Below are 19,854 nucleotides of genomic sequence, written 5' to 3'. Positions count from 1 at the left end.
AAACGTCAAAACTTACCAAAAGTCATATCAATCAAGAAAATTACAAAGTATAAGCAAATCTCAAAATGAAAGACTACTATGTTACAACACTTCTGCTGTATATTTAACTATATAAATATACTGTATATTCACATTTAACGAACCAGGCTGTCATAAATAGGCACAGTCAACACAGCTTTAGTGACACATTTTAAAAAACATGCATGCTGGTAAGGATTTGAGCTTTCATTTTCCAATCATGTAATCACATAAGCAAGCCTTTAAGAAACGGGATTACTGCCACAAGAGAGAAAACTTCAGCAAGCGGTTTTCAATGTTGGATTTTTATTCCTTAATTAAAGATATTTTGGGGAAAAGGTACAAGCAGTAATGATGTGTGTTAAATTGTTCTTCCCCTGCATCACTTTCTCAGCCTAAGTCTGTTTACTTGGACTTCTCAGAAGATCATCTATTACCTTATTATCTAGATGACTTGTTAATATTCTCATACCCAGTATCTTCAAATGTTAGCTCACTTGCAAACTGTACTTCCCTTTCTCATATCATGAACACTTTTCTTGTAATCTGCTGTTTGCTAAGCAGTGTAACAAATATTCTGGAAGCAATTTTAATTCTATACATGCATGTGCATATATATGCGTACCCATGTATGTATTTATATATTTATATAAACTTGCAATTACAATGTACTTGCAACAATGAAAGTATTCACAAATATCTAGGAAACCGAATATCTTTAATATTTAGGAAAAAATGTCTGAGAATAAAATGATGGAAATTGTCCATTGCCCAAGGAAAGAGGGAGAAAGAGAGATAGAGATCGATCCTGACTGAGGACTATCGCTAATAAGAGTAGGAGACTGACTGACTGTCCAAGTGCTGAACTGATGAAGCAGAATCATGCTCAGGCCTGATTTACTGTGCCTACATGGTGACTGCTCCAAAAGTGAAAGTTAATCTGCAATTAATTAATTACCTTCTTGTATGATAGAGCCTGGCCTTTTTAAAGTTCCTGTGGCATAATAAAGGCTGCTGATAGCTAAAAGAAAAACATAAAAGGAAGTAACACTCAAAATGAAAACCTTTGGATTGCTCTCAGTACAGACCATTACCTCCACTACATCTTTCCAGGTCACTATCCATGTCCTATGCATCAACCTTCTTTTGAAATGGAAAATGCCACTGGCTCTGAAACTCTACCACACTTCTTTGGCTTTTTGGATACCTTTCCACCTAGCGCTGGCTAAATGTGGTGGAAGAGGTCGATGAATAAATTAGTACTTGGGACATTGTCTAAAAACAAAGTCCATCTGTCTTCAAGACTGCATGGGGGTAAAAAGCCACTAACAGCTTGACATATCTGTTCTTTGTAGAGCAGCTACAAAGCAGGAGCTATAGCAGCATAATTGACAGAGATTTCAAGCCTTTTTTTTTCCATTTTTCTATGAGCTTTTTTTTAAATGCTGTTGATCGTGCTGTTTTTTGTGCAATCATCTGTGCTGTTCTCAGTCTAACAAGGGATCTCCAGGAATAAAAATACTAGTTGCAATGTTAGCAAAGGCAGTAAGTTTCTAATTAATATCAGGTTGCCTTCTCTATATGCCCCTGATGAATTCTATGTATTTACACTACACTAGGAAAGATGTGCAAACCTAGCAGAAACAGAGGTATGTTTACTCACTGGTGTCAATTACCTGAGTTATTCTTTTTTGTAGATCTTCACTTTCCTTGTCAGGAGACAGACCAAGTCTGTATTAACCTTAGGTGAATAATGTTCTTTTTGGATATGGTGATACAGATATAGAGAATAATGCTCCTTTGCAACTTCCATGTTTCTATATTTTATTCTATATTTTATTCTATTTCTATATTTAATTCTATTCTATTTCTATATTTTACTCTGTTTGATTTCTCTGTATTATTGGGGGCTTCAATTCCTAACTAGATCTGAGAGATAAGGTAAGGATTAACGAAAATCTTTAAGTGACAATCTTTAAGTAAAATTCCCAGTGACAGTCAATAGGCCTCCAGGGAAATCACTGTTTATTATTATTTGAAACATATTAATCCTTTCTCATGACTTTTGGGCCCAACTGAATTTTTTTCTTTTTTTAATTCTGAGTTGAACTACGTATTCTCCTTCATCTCACAGTAGCTCTCTAAAGAGACCTAAAAGTGTAGGTAATTTTAATTTGCTCTTTCATTAACAGCTCTCTGTAGCGTCCCACTCATGTAAAGGACTCTCAGTGTATACAAACATCAGATGCAACAGAGTTGCTCACATTCATATAGACAAATATGTCTATTATCTTTTAATGCTTAGGGACTTGTAAATTCTTCCTGTCGTAGAATTAATTTTTTTTTTCTGTATATCTTTCTGTTTCCCTTGTAACTATATTCTGAGTAGAAAATCAGGTCAGAACTACCTGTGATCTGCCTTCGCTCGCAATATATGGGTATTAGCATAGTGTTATTCAGTGTTACATCCCTAAAAAGCAACTAGGAACAGTTTCTGAGCTGCCCATTAACTGTAAAATTGTCTTTAATATAAACTATATCATAGCCACAAGGCTGCTTCCCCATCCTTACTTTCCAGAACATGATTAAGAGCAAGTACAGTGAAAGGGCTGTGAAAGGGCCAAAAAAAGCAGCCCTGGCCTTGTAGAAACTAGTTACCTTGTATGCAAAAGAAGGTTCCTTTCTTGCAGCTCCTCTCAACAGAAAAGATAAGTTTTTGCCTTGTCAAAGCCTTTTGCCTTTTACTTTGTTAAAGTACAAGGAACTGCAAAATAGTAAGATCCACTGTCCAGGTATTGTGTAACTGTCATACCAGTGTTACACCTCTGCAAAGCAGCTCTAGTTTTCCATGGAGGCTGGACAGGTGGACGGGGAAGGATGGAGGCCTTTCACTTCTCTACAGAAAAAGCAGGGCTTAGGCTGTTTCCAGGTTAACAACATAGTTTTGCATATAAAAGTAGTAAGTGTTCTAGTGAGCACTGTACGTACTTAGCACAAAATGTTCTAAATGTGTAAATACAGCTAGATACAACAACACATGCAACTCCCCCGACACCATACCAGAGTACAAGGGCTGCAGGAGGAAATCCTTAACATATCTTATTACAAGGTGTTGGCTACCTCCAAACATTAGTACTTTCCTCCCTAACTTTCGACCTGAAATCAATTTAGAGATCATGTTATTCAGATCATAATAGTTCAGACTATTCTTCTGTCCTGGTTCCTGGTGCTACAGTTTACAGTGAATCTGTGATAAACCTAAATCTACTAAATCGCTGGTTTTCCAGTCTCATTATAACAACTTCACACTTATCTAATTCCATTTAAAATCACATCAATAGAAAGTGCTACATATTTAAATAAGAATAGGTGTAATGCTACTGTTTGGTTTTGTTTGTTTGTTTGTTCGTTTTTAATCAAGGGCCCTAATTTTAAAAAATCCAAATGGATTCCTGTGTTTTCTACGGACTGATACTACCCTTCCAGTCTTGTGTCCTTCAACTCCTAATGTATTTATCATGTTGTACTTTCCTTGGAACTCCTTTGTGTCTCTTGCTATGATACTACACAGTTCATTTGCTTCAGGTACGCAGGCACTCACTCACTCTCTGAGCTACTGAGTTTCGTAGATACTAACATCTTATCTTACTATCTACTAATTTGGTATCTTAAGCCTTTCCTTTCAGATAAAGACAGGTAGCAACCTGTAACTTCTTGCTTAAGTATGAATTTTATTATCAACATTGGTATTCAGCTCTTTCTCTATTTTAAAGGCTTAACTAACTGCTAGATTTTAGGCATGCCTTGAGTAAATATAAGGAATCAAATAAACACATATAGGCACTTTTTTGGCTCCCACAAACGTGCCCATAGTCATCCGTACCAGTAAAATTTGCACATCTGCTTATAATCAGGTAATTGCTTGTACAGCCCTGTTTTTACATGGGAAAATGCAAATTGTGTAGCCAGCTGACAGAGGTACAAATGCTGAGGAGGCAATTCATTATGAAATAGCTAATAGAAAGCGTAAAGCCCCAAACATCTTGAGTTATATCCTTACTTTAGGCACCCAAATAAAAGGATTGTAGAGTCCTAAATTATCGCACATTGTTTTCAGCACCTCATCTAGAACCTAACTGCCATTGGTCCTTTCTAAAATTAATGGAAAGAAATAAGAACCTCCAAAATAAAATCTCATTTTCAATGGGCTCGATATACTGAACTATCTGAAGATTCCTATTCTCTTTAGCAGCTAGTGAGGAGCATTTTCAGCCTAGTCTAAGTGCTGAAAATCTGCTGATTTCAGCTGCCCGCCTGACAGTGGCATGCATGCTTACTGTTTCTCTCACAGATATTTATGCTGCTATACTTAAATTGGGAGGTCTTTTAACCAAATATTTAAAAGGAACATTGTAAAAACACACATTCACTTTGAAACAATATGCTAACTTTTGGTATACTAAAACACATTAAAAACCAGTTGTCTGGACCAAAGAGAGTAACTACTCTTGGCTCCTACCATGCCATCCACCACAAACAAAGCATATACAAAATATCACCCAGACTTCCTTGGAACATTAAATTCTACGATCAAAGGTAGATACTGAAAATTTGAAAGCACAGAAAGCAAGACAAAGTAAACAGAGACTAGTCAAGGAGACTGGATGTTTCAGGGAATACTATACTAACCCGCATAACCCAAGTCAGTTATAGTAAAACACCACTACTATCTATTTATAGGCCAATATGAAAAATTTCAGTGGTTTCAGCCTAGTTTGCTAACAGAAAACTGTGCACATCACAACGAGCAGCGTTAGGTGGGATTTTCCATTTGAAATTGAGGCAATAAGCAGACAAAAAGGATGAAAACCTGACATGACTCTTGTTAATAGAGAATATTACTCTGAGGTCAGGGATGCCAGGATTTTACCTGGTGTCTCTTAAAGCTAGGATATATCTATACAGCAAGCAGAACTGTAAAGTACAGACAGCTGAGTGGGCCTGAGAAAGCCCTGAGTGAGTGAGTGTGAATACCTGCTGCAAGACCAGAGAACTCTGTGCTGTCCCTTTTACGCTGCTTTTTGGGGTAAATCTAGCCTGCCTATAGTCTAGGTTTCTGTTCTAGCAAGCAGCCAGTCTCATGGGCGCTGTGCACACCGTATGAGGAATCGGGTAGACAGCGGTCCTGCAGCATGGAGAAAGTTCAGAGAGGGTTCCTCCACAGCCAGATGCAGAAGCACAGGCAAACAGAAAGGCCTTCTAATCTGCATGATCTTTACTATGGTGGCTGGCTGCCCAAACAGTTTTGGTCTTCTCAACCACTCATTCGCAAACTTGAACTTAAAAAGTTAATTACGATAGTGAGCAATGGTATTTTAAATGTTGCATCTATATCACCCTGAAATTGCCTGACTATGCATGTCTCTGACTAATAGAAAAAATTATTTGTTTTTTAAATATCAGTGATATATATCAGTTTATCATCTAAAGCTAGTGGACAAACTAACTTGAGAAAGTCCTATTGCAAGCCAAAGAAACTTTGTCAGCTGTGCTTTCTTCCTAACAGATTCAAACTCCAACTTCCACAAGAACACCTCATTCACTGAGTTGTATCAAGCAAAACATATCAACCTGCACTGCTTGATCAAATGTTCCAGCCCACAATACCTTTGCTAAAGGCCAAATCACTTTTGGCAATTTGGGTAAAGTATTGTCAGTTGAGGGCATTTTTGTTACTTAAGAAAAAAAAACCTGACATTTTGGAAATTAAAATGAAGGAGATTAGAGCCACTAACATCTTTCATTAGCCTTAATCATTCTAGCTGCAGAACAGATTTTCCGTTATTGTTCTAACAGAAATATCATATAATATTCAATCACTTTCTCTACATGCACCCTCATACACAAAGTTAGAAAGCTAAGTAAAATACTTAACAAAATTTTATCGACTTCCTTTAAACGACCAGACTACAAACAGACTGCGTTTATGGTTGATGTAGTTCACCAGTAAGAAAAAACGAGCACACGTAGTGAACGTACTGGGGGTGAAAGATCCAGAGGTGCATACAAAAGAATCAGCCATTGCAGGCATCAGGTACTATAGCCAGGTCTGAGGACAAAAAATTTTCTAGTCATTGCCATAGACCTATTATTTCTTTTTTTTTTAATGTATGTAAAATTAGACAGAAGGAGCCATTTTATAAATATATTATTGAATCACTTAAAGAACAAATGAATGAACGCATTCACAAAAAGTCTGTGCATCTAGGTATGTGAATATACATATACTGAACATACATATTATATGTTCTGTATTTAATTGTAAAGTTTTTTAAGATGAATCACAAGAGTGCTGACTGATCTTTATTTCTCTCCTCCTTTCAATCCTGTATAAATCTCTGTGCAATAAATATTTTTTTATATATTACATACGCATACGCATGCATACACAAATGTTTATTACCTCAAAATATACAGATATATATTCTCTGAAATATTATATATTGCAGATATCCTGAATTCTCCTCTTTTGCTTTTCTTTTTCAGGTCTTGCTCAGACTGCAGTGTTTCCTGTTACGCTCCTTCCTCACAGAAAGCCAGTAATCAACAAGGCAGAGAGTGTGCACATTATTTGGTGAGCTAGGCAGTTTTTATAGCAACCATTCTCTTGACGACCCTTTCTGATCCTCCTGTTTATTAGATCTGTTTCTCCCTGTCTCTCTTATATCTGCCTCTTTCTCCTTTCTCGTTTCTGCTAAGTTACCTGCCCTGCCTCCTGTCCACTGCCTGGGCTGCTCCGTATTTACCCTCTCCCAACCTTGTCTACCTTTTGCCATAAGCAAGCTGTCCATCTTGAGCTGCAATAAGGCAAACATCTACCTATTAATTTCTTTAAAGCTCTGAGATACTACACTGTCGGTGACACCTAAGTATCTAAACAGAGCCAGTGGATCAAACTGAGAGGACAGAACAAACATACACTGACAATAATTTGATTAAATCTGAGGTTTCTTGCTGTCTGCCAAGAAAGATGTTGATGATAAATGTCTGTGCTGTGAAAGCCTATTCACTTCAAAGAGAACAAAGACCACTGCTTAATTTCACTAAGATGGCGAAAGAAAGATCACAAAGTAGTAAACTTTCGAGCTGGAAGTCTTGGTCTCTAGACCAAGATGAGTCTCTCTCTAGACTCATCAAAAATATATGCAGTGTATATATATGTATGCATATATACACACACACACTCAAAATCAGAAGTGCACTTTTCTTGTTAATAATTGGGTTTAGTTAAGCCATATTTTTAGAAAAACTGGTTTTGGAATTGCAAACACATTTATACATGAACCTAGAGTGCAACATGAAAGGCTAACATTGATTTTGTTATTTCATTATTAATTCTCTAACCCAGTTCAGAGACAGTACGTTGCTTTATTTAAAACATTTATTGTTAGGAATCAGCTGCATTTTAATTTAGTTTTGTATGTCCTATTTAAGTAACAGAAATATAAACAACCCTAAGGACGGGTACATTTTTTTCTTCTGGAAATAATGGAAGGAAAGTTTCTTTTGAAAGCTAAAAAACAGAAGTCAGCTAAATCCCTGGATTTTTAATAAGAGTGCAGTTTCTCTTTTGTACCATTCTCTAAGGAACACGACTATCAGAGAAAACGTGCTGGCGGCACTAAAGGTTTTACGAATCCACCCTGAGGCCCTGAACTAAAGCACAATAAAGTTAATGAACTCAAAACATACGGTTGTTGCTTTTTCAGCTCGCTGCTGAACACTTTGAGACAAGTTTTCAGAAATTACGTTGAACTTGACCACTGAGAAATGGGTAACTTTGCTGTAGGTAAGCCCAACGTGAACATTGTGCTCTCAGCACACAACAACCCTATGCTAACTAAGTCTGAAAATTTAAAGTAAGCTTCAAAGTAAGATTATCTACTTTGTGTTTACTGTAGGCTAAAAAGAGCCCTTGGAAAGATCATGTGGCATAACTAATGGTAAAGTCATAGCCTGCCTTGCATAATGGAAAACATTTTAGAGTGTGCCCAAATCCTAGGAGTCTCGCCTAATCCTAGTATCTCCAAATTCAGGAAATTTGTTTTCACAAATTACCTGTGTTTTGTAGTAAAACTTAATTCATTTTTGCCTTAGTTTGATACTGCTGCTAGAATGAAAAATTCTAAGCATTTTAATCTCAATATGTTTAAACATTTTGTTTTGACAAAATAAGGTGCTTCAGCACTTTCAAATCAACGTGTTGGGCTTCAGTTTCCCTCTGCCTAAGCTACTGCAATGCATTAGGAAGGCAGCTATTTCACCAGCCTGCGACCCCATTTTCCCTTGTAGCCTCCCAGGTGCAGAATGCTGCTGTAGTCGAGTCCGAGAGATCGGAGTGCAACGCAGTAAGGGAAACCCGCCAGGATGCTTGGCCACAGAGGGGCTTCAGGGACCTGCACTAAGTCACTGCAACAACTTACCTAGACACAGACCAACATGGAATAAAGTTCCAGGGAAAACAGCAATTTGGCTTGATAACCAAAATATACTCTATTGGGATGATCCAGTGTAAAATAATATATTCCACATGGAAGAATAAAATGGAAAGTTTTAATTAATCTATACTGCTGAAATTTTCCTGTGCATTATGTTTATTTTGTAGGGATCCTCCTTATACCAAAATTATATTTCAATGAAAAAATTCCCTACAACTCCTACCTAACCAAAAGCTTTGTAAATCTGGCAGAAAAAGGAATGGCTAGATCGTTTTGAGGTCGTCTTTTTGTTTGCCTTTTTTCCTCCTATAATAGGAATATGACTGAAAACCACAAGAACTTACTTGGCAACTTTTGTGTAAAATAGTACATTTTACACATTAACATGGAACCTCAATTTTAATCAATACTGTAATTCAATTATTTTTTTTTTTTAAAGTAAATATTCACTGTTCTGATAGGACTTCAGTGCAGCCTGGAGTGTCCAATATTCATTACTTCTGTGGGAATATAGAGTTCTGTCAATTGTAATGATTTGTGGGAAACTCAGGGAAAAAACTTAAACTAAGGGAAAAAAAGAGATGCTAAGATGAGCTGACGTTTACTTTCTGGTTTCTCAAGAGGAGTTAGATTTACACCTCAGCCAACAGACTCATTGTCCTTGGCTTGATTACTCAAAAAAACCCCCAAGTACAAAGGCTGAAACACATACACCTCCCTCCCTCGATTTCTTGAAACATTGAGAATATTCCTCGAAGCTTTCGAAGAAATGGGAATGATTCACTTGGCAATCTATCTCCTTTTTCTTAGGCACCATCTCTACAGCTTACTATTCAAAATAAAGTGCCTCAGCTTCCTTGCTATCTCCTCTTAACCAAGGAGACCTGGGAGTAATTCTGACTTGGAAGAATGATTTCACTGGGAGATGTCTGTCTGCAGATCTGGGTCTTAGTCATTGATCCTCATTCCTGAACTGTGAAACAGGTAATAAATGCAATAAAAACTGTGAGGTACGCAGCTGCTGCAGGTAATAGGAGTGTAGAATTACCCATGCTATATCTCTAAGTGTAGCCTGATGATGCAGGCATCCTTTATGGATCAGAAAAACCTATGCTATCATTTCTATCACTAAGTTTGCCCTCTTTCTTTCCACTTAAACCCAATGAAGGAAAAATAACATAACTTGCAGTGATTTGTGCACTTGATTATTTTTCCTGAGAGAATTGGAATATTTGTAATACTTTGGCTAGATTATAACTGACAACTGAAAAGAAGCAGAAATAGTTTTGAACATAAATTAGCCTTACTGACTCGGATATTGACTGTGCCCATTTATATCAAACCCAGAATTGTCAGAACGCTGAAGAACATCTTAAAATATAAGTAACTAGAGTTTAAGCACACTTATCCATAATTTACCTTTTTATATACAACATTACCTTTATACTTAGGCAAAAGTGAACATAACAGAAAAAAACACTTAAATATTTCATTTTACCATTATATCTTGAACCTTGTGTTTAAGAATAAGCAGATTGATAGCTAGTTGGCACAGAAAGGAAAAAAAAATTTGGACTGTGACTTTATTTTAAGAATAAGCCCCTCCTAATTTACAGGTGTCTTCATCCCAAGGCACAGCTATCTTAAAATATTTAAACAACTAAGTCTCACACTCATATCTTTTTTGTAAATTTTTTCTTAAATGAAAACAGTGAATTAAAACATTTAGCCTAGTTACTTAATATTGAAGAGAATAATGTTTAAAGATTTGCAATTGTTATTATTTAAATACTTTAAAATATTTTTATACTTATAACAGATCAAAGACCACATAGTTTCTTGAGCCTGCTTATTCTTGGATGCTTCTATATATACACGGGAGCCAAGCGAGGAGCACCAAAATAGACAATTCAGATTATTTTCAAAAATTACAAACAGATGAATACAAAGGGTGATCCCTGTTCTATAAACAACAGTTCTCATGACTTTAATGGCTACGGGTTTGGTCTCATCTTTTTTGACTTACACAGCAAAGGACACATAAGGCCGAGGCTTCTTTTTTACTGTATATTCTTAAACTATATTTCAAAACACTCACAGAAATGCATTACTTTTGGTCTGTATGTTCCTTGTTACTATGTCACGTCCTTTTACTCTGAGTTTGATTCTTCTAAAGTGTCATCATTACAGTGTAATAGTTCATAACTGTTTGTTTTTTTTCACCCTTTACAACTTCTGCAGAACCACCAGTTCAGCTGCACCAGATTTAAAGATTCAAGTATCTTATTTAAAAGATACCTGAAATTCTCAATGGTACAGGGCATAGTGCAGGAACGTATACATTGAATATATACCTTAAAATTTAAATGTTCCAGTATCATTTAAAAAGGTCAATAGTAAACATTAATAAAGTTCTTGAACCTGTCTTATACAGAAGAAAAAAAACCCCTAACTGTTGCAGACGAAAATTGTAGATGATATCCTAAGTGTTCTTTAAATTTTCCCTTTGATTTTGAGAGAAGTTAGGTTTGATATCCCTTACCTGAGTACTATTAGGGAATTTCTCTTCCCTGTACAAATAGGATTTTTCAGACATACACTTACAGGACACTTGGGTCTAAAATAAGATTTAAAAAAACTACTACGTACTTATTCCAATATGGATTTTATTGGGAACAGAAGTACTCAGCTATCTCAAAGAGCTCTTATGTTTCAGACTGTTTGAGACAGTTTGAGTAAGTTTAATTTGGCATCAAGCTTTTCAAGCTACATTTCAGCTGCTTCTAAACCTATCACTTCCCCAGGCATATATTTATTTTTGGTCTCCAGATGAAGCTTTAGTTAATTGTGACACCTGCATGTTAACAATAGACAGTCAAGCACTTTTTGCTATCTGTTATTTCCTGGTTATTTACTTACTGTCTCTTGCATGCCTGTACAAAATTAAAACAAAACAAAACAGTAACTTTGTAAATTGAGTAGCTGGGACTGATTTCAACATTGAGGGACTATCTCAAGTGCTCTTTCAATATTCATCATCTCTTTTAAGGGCTGTGTTCACTGTCGGGGGATGACAGTTTTGGGTTGTTGAAAAAACAAATCAGCTTCTTAACAAAAGTTCCTACTTGCACTTTGTTAAGGCATACTCTGTATCTTGATTTATGTCTGTTTAGGAAATCAAGCAGCCACACTGTCATTTTCTCTAGATAGACCTGCTCTTATTCATAGTTCATTTGCTTATCAGCTAACTCCCTCATTGTCTTCTGTTACCTGCAAAATATTAGTAACTGGAGACACAAGAAAACTTCTTCTTCTGAAAGCTCATGTGGTATACATCTGCCTTGTTCCACCGTAAGAAACAGCATACCTGCTTTCAAGCTGCGATAATTTATGCAGAAATAAACACGTGGACAATTTGAAGTATAGCATTAGCCAGGCCATAAATTCAATGGGCAATTTTCACTTATTCTCTCAACTGCAGTGTTTAAATTTTAGTAAAACTAGAATTACTTAGATGGTTGTAAGTATACTATACTTGTTATCTGTTATTTCTGATCTGATTTCCAAAAATCATACATATACAGTTCACGGCATGTAACTGAAGGATGGAAGTGTTGACTTACCTATTTGGTCTTTCTTTTCCGGATAGATTTTACTATTAGTGAGAAAAGACTTAAGGTGCAGAGACAGAGAGGAACTTTTAATTTCTGGAATATTAATTCTACATACATGCACTTCAGTTCCTGGAGGAAAATCTCGCAGAATGTAAAATGAATGAGAAATAATATTAAAAAAAAATAGTTTAAGCTACATTAACCACAGCTCCCTGTTCTCTTTAATAGCTTTTCCTCATTCCATGTCTTAGTCTTCACCTTGTGCCTTGTTTCTTCAGAACTGCCTAGACAAATAAACGCTGAAGAATTCTCTGCACACTTCCCAAAGGGGACTGCACCTCAGAAAGCCAACTTTAGCCATTATCTTGATGTCTCAACGTAACAGAGTAATATCACCTTTGAAGCAACTTCTCTGATGGATTGAGGCCTAGAAATCAGCTGGAAGGGAGCATAAGTTAACTTCTTGACATGTCATCTAAAAGAGAAATGCACTTGGATGGAAATTTTAACAACTACCTCAATATAATTTGTTAAAGTCATCGTCAAGAAGAGATAATAAGGAAGCAGTTACGTGGTTCCAGTAATAAGCTATTGAGCACTTATGATGGATGTTTCATACATTTTAATAGACACAGATGCAAAATGTGCTAGGTACAGAATAAGTGTTTTTAATATACAAAACTGCTCATCAGTGACATGCTCTGAGAAGATGTTTTTAACACTATTAGCTCTTCAGAAAAGTACACTGAAAAATGAATTAACTGTTCTTATAGCATTAACAGAGAATAACATTACAGCTAAGTGCTTGCTAGACTTCATCAAGACTGAACTTAACGAAACAACGACTTGCTGCTGAGAAGTGCACTGATAAAATAGCCAACCTTTCTGAAACAGTCATCCAGCTAAAACTAATAGATACTTACACAATATTTTCTGCAGACACAAAAAAGGAGTGGCTATCAAAATGCCACAGATGGCTCAGAAACCAGGTTCTGCCAACTTGTGTATACGCACATGAGCAGAGAACACTACTTCTCCTTTAAAACAGTACCTATGCAAAGGGCAAACAAAGGCTCTGTGCACATGTACTGTTTACTACTGTCTGTAATCAGATCTTACTTATCTTATTGCTTGAGGAGCAAAATAGTTGGTTATCAGGGATTTATTCCAGACTTCCAGAAGTATAAACATATGAATGTACCAGAATCATTTTAATTTGGACAAAATTTCAGTTTAGTATGCTTGGTTTTTTTACTACTTTGAATCAGATCTAGTCGAGCTTTACCTAAGCAACTTGGCTCCCTTACTCAAAACAAAAACCGAGAAGGAGGATCTGATCTGACTCTCACTGATATCAGGCGCACTTTTTCATAATCTAGAAGTCTTTCGTTCATAATATCTTTTAATTAATATGAGAGGGACAGAAAGAAGGAGACCTGGCAATCCTCCGAAACACACTTCAGACCTACTGCAACGCTCACCAGTTGTGTTTGTGACATATGACAATCCATTCAAATCTCACTGTCTCTGACGCTACATAATATTTGCCCTCTCCCGTAGCTCTTTCTGTGTGTATCTATCCATCTCATTTTCAAAAGTAGCATTCGGTATACAAATTCTTTACAAGTGTATACTGCGATAGAATAATGGAATGACGACTGTGAACATGTCATGTGTTTATCAAAAAAGCAGTATGTACATGCAGAGAGATGGCAATTCATTTAGTTTTTCTTGAAAAGTTCCAGAGTTCAGCATTTCAGTATTGATTCAGTAAGACATCCTAGGTGGAAAAAATCCTAAGTGTACTCCTAATAATAACCCAAATGCTTTCTGAATTAAAATAATGATTTTAGTATCTTTTCAAACAGATCTGTTGGAGAAAACTTTAAGTTTCTATCACCTGAAAAAAACCTCTTAAAACTGTAATCCATTAATAGAAAGACTGCACTGTTGCTCTGCAGAATTCTCATTTATAAGCACATTTAGCTGTTTTCCACAAATGTGTTAACAAATGAATATCACAACAGCATTATTCTTAAGAAACAGAGACTCCTAAGAAACAAATGAAGAGCAATATGAAAAGCAAATAAGGGTATTTACACAGAAAATCTGATACTCTTCCCAATCTGAGAATAAGCGTAGAAATATCATCAACTGGGTGATGCTGAGCTAATATATTATTTCTGCATACAGAACGCTAACATTTTCCTTGTGAAAGGGTTACAGGCCAAAATCTGTTGCCAGAATGCACTTGTCAAAGAGTCAAAACAATTATTCACAACAGTTAGTACAAAGTAGCCAAATGCATTAGTCCTGTATCTTAACTATTTGACCAGTTTTAACTGTTAACTAAGAATGAATGTTTTTTGAGAATTTACTGAAATACTTGCTTTCATCATCTGCTGCCATCTGTATGATAATACCATAACATAGACCCCGTTGCTATACTTGCATAATTAAGGTTACTTTTTCCAGCATGAATTACTTTGTACTTACTGATATGTAATTCCAGCTACCACTTTATTGTCCAGTCATTCAGCATTATGAAACCCTTCCGAAAACCTTTACATGCTGTATTTCACTTGATTTTCCCTAAATAAATAAATAAACAAATAAATCGCATCTGCAAAAACAATCATCTCTGTGTTCCTCCTCTTCTCCCGATCATTTATGAATATGTTAGTAAAGATCCCTATCGGGCCAGTTGGTAACAAAGCTTTATTGTGAAAAAATTGCCATTACAGCCCAGTTTAGTAGCATAAGAATGACATTACATAAGCTTCTACGCATTCTTACCCAGGAGAAAATAGTATTCAATTGCTATGTTATTACTGAGGAGAACACCACTCTTCCGTACCCCTACAAGATGACATTTTAATAGCCAGTCTCTGGCATGAAAAAAAAGAAATTGTGAGGCTAATTTAAATCACCAGTCCTGAAATGTGATTAAGTCATCTTGCTTTTCAGAAGCTGAATACGAAAATCACAAAAATAGAATAAGAGAAATTTAGGACCTACTATACATTAAAAACTTTGCTTTCTACTCTTTCCTCTCATTAAAAAGTAGAAAGGCCCAGTCTACTTCTTCTGCTAAGCCCTTTTTACAAAAGATCTGGATAGAACCAGTATGAGCTAAACACACCATTTCATTTCATGTAAGTCTGGCTGTATTAATTCAAGACAATCTGTTCTTATAGATCTGACATATCGTGGAGGCTGTTTCCTCCCTGTTGGTAAAACAGGCTGTTGCACGCTTGCAGCAATCTTTGCTTTCCTATCCTCCAGGAATCCTCTTGTCATTTTTAGTATTTCGGGGGTATCCTCCTCATCTCCCTTAAGAGTTCATATTGAAGGTTCTGAGGGAACAACTTCATTCAACTCCAGGCCATGCCCTTGGGCTCTGCTAATAATATTTTGGCAGCATACCAATTCTCAAACAGACATCTGATATATACCCGCAGCATGGACCTGACTCAGACAGCCTTACACCTACATTAAACGGAAAACTATCTATGCCTGGCCTTATAAAATTGAATGGTATAGAAAAGCTTAGAATTAGTCAGATAACACTGAAATACCACAACTGGGAAGTCTCCTACTTTTTAACAAATATAAAAGACCTTTTTGAGAATATTTCTGTGGTACTGTTAAAAGCAAGTCTACATCCAATTTTAAATCTAATGTTTTTTGATCTTGTCATGATTAGGACGTGATTGTACTAACTATCCTGATTGTATGAATTTTCAAATTCACTCAGACAACCATCTATTTAAGTGTTTAATGTTGCCTTGTTTTACCGAGTGTCCCTAGCTATTGCAGAGCACAGCTCTGTGGCCTGGAAAACACACAGATATGCTACTATTATTTACTTATTTGATAACTGAGGCTCCTGTTCAACCAGTTACATATTTGAAGTACCATTAAGTAACAGACAGGACTCAGAAGGAAAAAAAACACATGTATGAAAAGAGGGACAAGAAAGGAAGGAATCAGACACAGAAAAAGGAAAACATCTATTTTCTAGTAAGAAAATTTGCAGTGATATTTTATTGACAATCCGCCAATCTCCCTTTCTTCTAGCTAAGAGAAAGCAAAAACAGACCACCAGGGCTTACTAGGCAGCAAAGAGAACGGAGGCCTAGAAATAAATGTTATTGCTGTCCTTCAGACAGGCCAGGATGAAGTAATAGATTGAGGCCTTCAATCCCCAGCAGCCTACCTTGAAAGCTTTACTAGCAAGGAGAAAGTGAATCTGAAAGACCCTTAAATGGTCGGCCGGCAAACCTAAAACACCTATTTTCCCTGTAATGAAGGTCGGAATTTTTGTTTTGTATTTTAGCATGATAATGCCCCTCCTCCCCAGCTAAGAAGGTCAAGTTTGCTTCTGTGGAGCTAAGACTTTTTCTTTAGCAGAACGGCAGGGGAACTGATAGGTGTCTCACCAGGGGTGCTGACAATCCCACTATACATATGCAAGATTAGCCTTCAGTTCATCATATGGATGCTTGAATAACTGCGCTGGCAACAAGGAACAGCCAATACAAGAGCAGGATGGGCAGACTGGAAGAGGACTAGAAAAGCACGCCTTTAAGTAAATGTCAGTTTTAAACTTTTTAAATGACAGCTGAAATTCTGCAGCTCAAAGAAGGGTATGCTGAGCCACTGGGAACCAATCGGCAAGGGCCCTGCCAGTTTCCTTTACATTCTCTGCTAAGTCTTTCCTACCCTTCAACGAATCAACAGAGATGACTTTTTTAGAAACGTTTTTGAGTGTTAACATGTATCTGTATCTGGAAACAGCCTACTGAATATTTATGACTTTAGTATATTTAGTTGAGTTTCTTACACATGTCAATGCTTTCCCAAAACACTTTATTTTGAACTATCTATGCAGAACTCCCAAGCCCCTGAGTGCTAGGGAGAATTCTAAAAATCAAAGCTACATGCTTTTACTACTTACAGAAGAGTCAACCTTAAAACAAAACACACTAAATAGATGCTAAACAGCGAGAGAGGAAGCACAATGACTGTTCTTTTCTCCCGTGTATAGAAATGAAAGACTTCTTATCTGTAAGGTCAAGTCATAGATCTTGCCCTAAGTGCTCCCAGGGAACAGAAGCAGGTTGCACGTGAAGGAAAGCAGCTATTACTTCTCTCCAAAGAAGGCAGGCATGCAGAGAGTAGGAAGAGAGGAATGCGTTTGCCATGACATCTCCAGTAAGCAAGTTAATATGATGGGCTTACATAGCATAACTTCTGCAGCATCTATCTCTTCTCCTCACCCAGTTTCTAACAGCAAACAAGGAATCAGACAGGGGCTCTCCTGATTGGCTTCTGTGGCTGTTTAGAACCAGTTAAGGGCTGTCCCTTAACTGTTTTAGTCCTCTTGACTATGTTTATACAGGTAATTTTGCTTTCAAACTTAAGCTTTTTTTCCTAGCATGCTTGCTAACATGTCAAAAGTGTTATCTGAGTGTGTTCCAAATGCATCCATACTGCTGCTCTGCAGCTATCCTTGATCAAAGGAGAACGTCTACGTTCTTTCAGTACAAATTTGAAAGGTGAATTTTAACTGCTTAACTTTGTCCAAAATGGACAATACATAAGCACGGAATGGGTTACAGCTAAGAGATCGTATAAGATGTGTTACTTGAGCCTACTGGCTGTCTAGCTATCAGAATCAGTCCAAACAATTGTATGAATACCTCTAGGTTCATTATCTGAACTAGAGATTAAAATGCTTTTTTTGTATGTGGATGATATGAAGACATATATTTTGTCTCATTACCAAGGCCCTCATTCACTCCTCCAGCCATACTATTACATGTGCTTCCAGCCTTACTTCACAACACAGTGCCTGAAACAGTTTATAGGATAATATTAGTGCAAATTCAGCACAACAGCAAGGTCTCCAGTGAGACCTAAAGTAGCTGATTTCCCTTTTTCATTTGTATTTTGACCTGTTTCCTTTGCTTACATTCACATGACATTTTCTATTAGAGACTAGTGGGTTGTACATGGTTGAAATGGCCGGTGTATGCTTTCAGTTTTGCTGTACAGTAGCAGATTCTGGTTTACAGGAAACCATGTGGTTGGAAAACGGTGTTTAAAAGATACTGCTGATTGAGAAGGAATTCAATGACCCTGATGATCTAAATCTACAAAGTTTAGCCAAAGCTTTCAAATAATTACTTATAATTATTTCAAATACTATGCTCCAGAGTTCACACGGAGCTCTCAGTAAGTACCGTGCTGATTTGCTACGTCTTCTGTTGTGAAGCTCTTCTGCATATTTTAGCAGGCTGTCAGCCATATTGAATAAGAAACAAAGATCAAAACTATCTGATACAATTTAAAGCCACTGCACAAAAGCCAGACCAATTGCAAAAACTTAAATGTATTGGGGACCTACAATTTAATGATTTTCTATTGCCAAGGGAAAAAAAAAAAAAGGTGCAAATTCCATATTCTAGTCATTCTTTCCCGCAGATAGTGAGAAGTTAATACATGGATATTTATTACTAGCTCAATCATCACAGTAGATTTTGCAATATCCACAAGAACATAGCTGAAGACTCTTGACTTTGCAAGCAAATGTATTATAAGCAGTAGCTTTCAAAAGGATATATGGTCTTCATTTACATTTTTCTACTGCTTAAAACCTATAATGCAGGCTGAAAATATACTGTACTTCAACATCATTGTTGGGTTCTTCAACATATTGAATTCTCCTGCTATTTACTGATAACCTGACAGTTCCTTGTCATGCTCTGGATTTGTCGGATGCCTTGACAAGAAAAAATGCTTCAGTAATAGGTATTACATATTTCATATAGAATAATTTAATCATCCGTAATTTGCATGTCTGCAGAATATCTAAGTATAAAAAAGGCTGAGATACAAAACAACAAAAAGAGAGAAAGGATTGCAAGAAAAAACATGGAAATGAAACAGAGAAGAAGAAAAAATAAAAAAGAAGGAAAAAATAAAGGATCGGGAGAATGGATGAAGATCTAGGAAGACAGAGAAGCAGTGATGCACGCAAATATAAAAAACGAATATTAAAGGGGCACACAGCAAACCCTCAAAGCCCTGGAAATTGTTCCCAATTCGGATGGGCGGAGCTCCATAGAGGGTCCATCTGCACTTAGTACATTCCCCCAGGGAGTCTTTTACGTGTGTATTGCCATCAGAGTACTCATTGTTCCCTGCTTCCTAGTACTGCCAAATCTTGGTCACTTCTTAGGATTGTCTCACCTTTGAGTGTAAGTGTGAGTTTCGGTGGGAGCACTAGTTGCATGCATCTTACTGAGCAGTGTTCAACAGAAAAAAGAAATTGTTCTATATCTTCTTTTATTAGTGTCCAATGCTTTCAGAATCAAATGAGAAGCAGTCATTTCCCAGTTAACAGTATGATTATCATTATTTATTATTTGTATTATATAACAATTAATAAAAATGATAAGTTTTTAAGACCCCACTCTGCTGACTAATAAAAAAAATAATGTAGAGAGTTCACTTTTCAGGAACGATAGCAAAGCAAAAAAAAATTGGGAGTCTCTAAACTTGCAGGTGCCTGGAAGTTTTCAGATGCTAGTGTTTTGGAAGTGTTAAAATAGAAAAAAAAAGGGATTTAAATTAAGTCAAAGTAATAGCTCTTACCATAGCAGCAGTGAAAATATGGAAACATCTGTGTTTATCCATTAGTCATTCAAAATCTACTA

The 19,854-nt window shown here is 36.5% G+C and overlaps 1 protein-coding gene across 33 annotated transcripts in view; it reads right to left on the bottom strand.

Moving 5' to 3' along the window:
- Window positions 1-19,854, bottom strand: part of NRXN1 (neurexin 1) — a 726,764-nt gene that overhangs the window by 387,512 nt on the left and 319,398 nt on the right. The gene's annotated exons all lie outside the window — the stretch shown is intronic.

This window comes from Struthio camelus, chromosome 3 (genome assembly GCF_040807025.1).
Source record: "Struthio camelus isolate bStrCam1 chromosome 3, bStrCam1.hap1, whole genome shotgun sequence".
In the NCBI taxonomy this organism is placed as follows: Eukaryota; Metazoa; Chordata; class Aves; order Struthioniformes; family Struthionidae; genus Struthio; species Struthio camelus.
This window is presented reverse-complemented; position numbering and strand designations above follow the sequence as displayed.